This window comes from Podarcis bocagei (assembly GCF_964188305.1).
Source record: "Podarcis bocagei genome assembly, chromosome: 11".
NCBI lineage: Eukaryota > Metazoa > Chordata > Lepidosauria > Squamata > Lacertidae > Podarcis > Podarcis bocagei.
Window position 1 is genome coordinate 17,212,032 of NC_138136.1, and position 6,000 is coordinate 17,218,031.

Here is a 6,000-nt window from a genome sequence, read left to right on the forward strand (position 1 = left end):
GAGAATAATAATAATAATAATAATAATAATAATAATAATAATAATAATAATAATAATAAATATCTTATTTATACCCCGCCCATCTGGCTGAGTTTCCCCAGCCACTCTGGGTGGCTTCCAACAAAATATCAAAATACAAACTTGCGAGCTGCTGTCTTCTGGAGTGAGTGATGGAAGAATGGTTGACGTCCTCTTACCAGGGGATAGTTGTCGAAATATAGCAATCCAATTGGGTATTCCTTCTGCCACTGCCTTTACATCTAACTATTAAAAACTGTTCTAGTTAAGGGAATTCTTTCTGACAGGTGCATGGCCATAATTTACTTTTTAAAGACAACATTGCCACGTTGGTACCACTAATCACCTTACATGCTCAGGAACGCCAGAACCTACTTTGTCCTAGGATGAATGGGAAATGGCTGCAATCCAGTGCACAGTTAAGCATGCTTAACTCCCATTGTGCCCCTTTTCTTTCCGTGGGACTTAAGCATGCTTAATTGTGCACTGGATTGCTGCCAATGCCTCATCCTGGATCCTATTCAAGAAAACACAATAACCAACTCTGCTCCGATTATAAAACAGAGCACAAATAATGAGAGATCTCTTTACTTCATATATACCTCGAACAGCAACGTGCCTTTTGATCACCCTGGCTTCTGTGATCTAAATTGGTCATGGAAAACTAGTGATTTGTGAAGTGCAGCATCATTTATTGTCACAGAAATTAGGTTCATATGCATCTTCATTCTCTACAAGGAAGAACAAGACATTTTAATGTAATACTGACTGTGGGGATTATAAGCACTATAGCACAGCCAAGGACATTTATTGTGAATCATTTATCTGAAGGGGGAGGGGTGGAATAAATTCTTGTAGATTAAACAGATAAATAGGGTTTTAAACAAGATGCTGGGAGAATGTGCATGTTAGTTGTCTCTGATGAAGAAAAATCAATGCGGATTTTGCTAATGTATCCAGTTATTTGAGGAAAGACCTAATCGAAAGTAAAAAGGTAAAGGGACCTCTGACCATTAGGCCCAGTCGTGGCCAACTCTGGGGTTGCGGCGCTCATCTCGCTTTATTGGCCGAGGGAGCCGGCGTACAGCTTCCAGGACATGTGGCCAGCATGACTAAGCCGCTTCTGGTGAACCAGAGCAGTGCACGGAAACGCCGTTTACCTTCCTGCTGGAGCGGTACCTATTTATCTACTTGCACTTTGACATGCTTTCGAACTGCTAGGTTGGCAGAAGCAGGGACCGAGCAACGGAAGCTCACCCCGTCACGGAGATTTGAACTGCCAACCTTCTGATCGGCAAGTCCTAGGCTCTGTGGTTTAACCCACAGCACCACTCGCATCCCTAATTCAAGGTAGCTTTCAATTTTAAAACACTATTGAACTGCAGAAAGTAACAGTAAAAGCAACAGAATAAACCAGGGGTGCTGACTTTGAGGGGGCTCAGTGTCACAGGATTCGTCCCGTCTTCACCCGGTGGGCCAGCGCTGGCCCGGCGGCAACAGGGGCCGTGGAGGGCGAAAACTGCCCACCTCTTGCCCCCCACCCAATGGGCCAGCACTGGCCTGGGGGCGGTGGGGGATTGTGACCGCCTCAATATTGGGGAGGGCTCGCCCCCCTTGCCCAGAAATATTGCCCAGAAATATTGAGGGGGCTGGAGCCCCTTCTGCCCCCATATTTGGCACCCCTGGAAGAAACATAAACAAAGGCCTTAGCTAAAAAACATTTTTTTGAAGAAGAAAAATCACCAAAATAGTCAATGTCTACTTAAAAAGCCAAGGGATGCGGGTGGCGCTGTGGGTTAAACCACAGAGCCTAGGACTTGCTGATCAGGTGGTCGGTGGTTCGAATTCCCGCCAGGGGGTGAGCTCCCGTTGATCAGTCCCTGCTCCTGCCAACCTAGCAGTTCGAAAGCACATCAAAGTGCAAGTAGATAAATAGGTTCCACTCCAGCGGGAAGGTAAATGGCGTTTCCGTGTGCTGCTCTGGTTTGCCAGAAGCGGCTTTGTCATGCTGGCCACATGACCTGGAAGCTGTATGCCGGCTCCCTCGGCCAATAAAGCGAGATGAGCACCGCAACCCCAGAGTCGGCCACGACTGGACCTAATGGTCAGGGGTCGCTTTACCTTTACCTTACTTAAAAAGCCAGTGATCAGGGTTGCTTTCCCCAGGTGTTTTGAACTATAACGCCCATCACTTCCAGCCACCTTGGGGCTGGTGAGGTTGTAGTCCAATATACCTGTAGGACATCAGATTGTGAAAGGCTGGTTTAGGGGGCCACATACATGCCCTTGAAGACACAGCCCTGTTCAGTGCACTGCCACTGCTCAGAATGTGGCTTTTTGTCTTGTGCAAACTGCAGCACGGTGGCTGAGAGATCAAGGTTTTTGAGCAGAATTGTTCTCGATGGATAGGATAGCAAGTGATGGGAGCCTCTCACCCGTCACGCTAGATTGCAAGTGCGTTTTGACGTGATCCTGTTATGAGAAGCTACGCTGGCAACTGTAAACTGGAAGCGTCGGGAGAAGGCATGGTGCTATCCAGGGATTTGGGAAGACGTCAGTCATTTTGCGAATGCACGCAGCGCATTTTGTGGCGAGCCATTTCCAGAAGGTAGAATGTGGCCGAGCTCAACACGAAGATCTGCACTATCGATGAGGTTGCCATCAGTGAGGCCTCTGTGTAGATCCATGCGGTGTACATCCATAGTTTTTCAAGGTTGTACAATGAAATATACTCAGAGTCGCAAAGTGATTTCATGCTCTTTATTCAGCTCATAGTGGTGAGGAGGAATGAATGAAAGTCCCCTCACAGTATCTGCTTTATATACATTATTTACACAATGGGCTGCACATGATTGGCTAATTCCGGAATTCTACTGTAAGCCAATCAGGTTGTGGATTCACTTCTATCTGGAGCAGGATTGGGTGGTTCCTGCCAACCAATCATACTGCTGCATTGTTCTAGGACCAATCAGACTGCTGCATTCTGAATCCTATTGTTCTAGGACTAATCAGACTGCTGCAATTTGGATCCTATTGTTCTAGGACCAATCAGACTGCTTCAGTTTGGATCCTATTCAACTCAGTACATAACACCCCTCCCCTCTAAGTTCCAGTCCTGCCCGGGAGGTCGCATTCATAGTCCTCGAGGTACGCCGGCGGCCTACGTGTGCGTTGCGGCCTGGGGTGTTCCCTGGTCCGGGCTCCAGGTTCTGGCTCGTGTTCCAAGGATGCTGGCTGTGATGGGGTTGTTTGGTCTGGTGCAACCGGCTCGCTCAGTCGTGGTTCTGGTTCTGGTGTCCTTTCGGCCTCACGGGTCCTCTCTGTATTTACTGATTCTGCCTCTCCTGCTGGCCCCTCCTGCTCTATGGGCCTCACTGCCCCGCTGTTCCCTTGGGACTCCTCTGACCTGTCCTCCTCCTGGGTTTCTCCCGGGAATCGTCGCCGTATCTGGTCGCAGTGGCGGCGCCAGCATTGCCCCCCATCCGTTAGCACCTCGTACGACACTGGGCCAGTGACCCTGGTGACTGTGGCGGGTACCCATGCTGGGCCTGCCCCAAAATTCTTTGCGTACACTGGGTCCTGGGCCTCGAAGTTCCGGGGGTTCCTGCCTTCCCCCACCACTACCTCATCCTGAGCTCTATCGGGGTGAAGGCGGTCCAATCTGATTGCAAGGCGCCGACCCATTAGTAGTTCAGCGGGGCTCCGGCCAGTCGTTGAGCTGGGGGTGCTGTGCTGTGCTAGAAGGAATGTGGCAAGGCGGTACTCCCAGTCCCCTTGCGTCATGCGGCGAAGGGTGTCCTTGGTGGTCCGCACCATGCGTTCTGCTTGGCCATTGGTGGCAGGGTGGAACGGCGCCGAACGGATGTGGCGGATGGCGTTCTGTGCTGTGAAGGTTTGGAATTCTCCTGACGTAAATGCGGTTCCGTTGTCTGAGACGAGAATGTCAGGGAGCCCATGGGTTGCAAACAGCCTGCGTAGTACCCGGATGGCTGCGGACGTGGAAGTGGACGGTACCAGTGCGACTTCCAGCCATTTGGTGTAGGAGTCCACCACTATGAAGAATGTTTTCCCCTGAAAGGGGCCAGCGAAATCCACATGCAGGCGTGACCATGGTGCTCGGGCGGACTCCCAGGACTGGACTGGGGCCCTTGGGGGATTTGGGCGGGATTCTTGGCAGGCCTGGCAGTGTTTGACCCAGGCCTCTATCTCTCCATCAATCCCCGGCCACCACACATAACTCCTGGCAAGGGCCTTCATTCTTACTACCCCTGGATGTGTCTCGTGTAGGGCTGTGAAGGACCCTTTTGCGGAGGGGCTGGGGAACAACGACTCTGCTTCCCCATAACAGGCACCCCTTGTGGGCCGACAGTTCATGTTTGCGGGTTGTGTAGCTGGCGAATTCTGGCCCGGGGCTGCTGCTGGGCCATCCCCTCCGCACCCAGTCCAGGACCCGGGAGATGACCCTATCTTTCTTGGAATGGTGTGCAACTTCTTGTGCCTGAATGGGGCGGTCGGGAAGCAGCTCCAGGCTCATAACCTCTTGTGCAGGTGCTGGGTCAGGGCCTGTTTCCGGTAGTGGTAGCCTGCTGAGGGCGTCCGCATGGCCCATCGCCTTCCCAGGTCGGTGAATCAGTGCATACTGGTAGCTGGCAAGGAAAATTGACCACCTGAGGACGCGAGGAGACAGCACTTGGGGGGTCTGCTTTTCGGGGGCAAACAAGCCAAGCAACGGCTTGTGGTCAGTCACCACGGTGAAGGGCCGCCCGTACAAGAAATCATGGAATTTTTTTACTCCCTTCACGATTTCCAGACCCTCCTTGTCAATTTGCGAGTAGTTCCGCTCGGTTGCGTTGAGTGCCTGGGAAAAGTACGCCACCGGTACCTCTCTTCCATCCGGGAGTTGGTGCCCCAGGACAGCGCCAATGCCATAGGGTGAGGCGTCGCATGCTAGCACCACCGGCAGCCTCTCGTCGAAGTGTGCCAAGACAGAGTTTGAGACAAGCAAGTCCTTGACTGCCTGGAATGCGGCCTCCTGGCGCTGGCCCCACACCCAAGGGGCCCGCTTGTCCAGGAGTCTGTGTAGGGGCTCCGCTACCGCCGCCTTGTGGGGAAGGAAGGAATGGTAAAAGTTCAATAGTCCCAAGAAGGCCTGAAGTTCAGTCTTGCTCTTGGGCGCTGGGGCATCACAAATGGCCCGTACCTTGTCCCCAGTCGGGTGGACCCCTTCTGCATCCACCATAAATCCCAGAAAGTCCACCTGAGGCACTCCTAGTAGACATTTTTTCCCGCTTCACCTTGAGACCCGCCGTCTGGAAACGGTGCAGAACGGTGCAGAGGCGGTCCTCAAACTCCTCTGGTGTGGGCCCGGCAATCAACACATCATCGAAGAAGGGGGTGACACCAGGAATCCCTTTAAGGAGAGAGGGGAGGGGTCCATTAGATTCTGGAATATGCCTGGTGCCACGCTGACCCCGAATTGCAGCCGCTTTACCCTGAACGCTCCTCTGTGCGTCACAATCGTCTGTGCCTCTGCTGTGGCCTCATCTACTGGCAGCTGTTGATATGCTTGGGCCAAGTCCAGCTTGCCAAAAATTTTCGACCCAGCCAGGGTGGCAAGGACATGGCTGACCACTGGCACTGGGTATGCGTGGGCCGTGAGGGCCTTGTTTATGGTACATTTGTAGTCTGCGCAGATGCGGACCGAACCATTAGGCTTGACGGGTGTGACGATTGGAGTTTCCCAGGGGGCATTAGGCACCGGTTCCAGCACTCCTTGCTCCACGAGTCGGTCCAATTCCTCATCTATACGGGGTTTCAAGGCGAACGGGACCCGGCGGGCCTTGAGCCTGACCGGTCGTACTGCGGGGTCAAGCTGTAGCGCAGTGGGGGGCCCCGTATACTGTCCCAATTTCCCATCGAAAACCCCTGGAAATTCCTTGCATATGGCATCCACGTCCACTTGTAAGCTAGTGTGGTTCACCC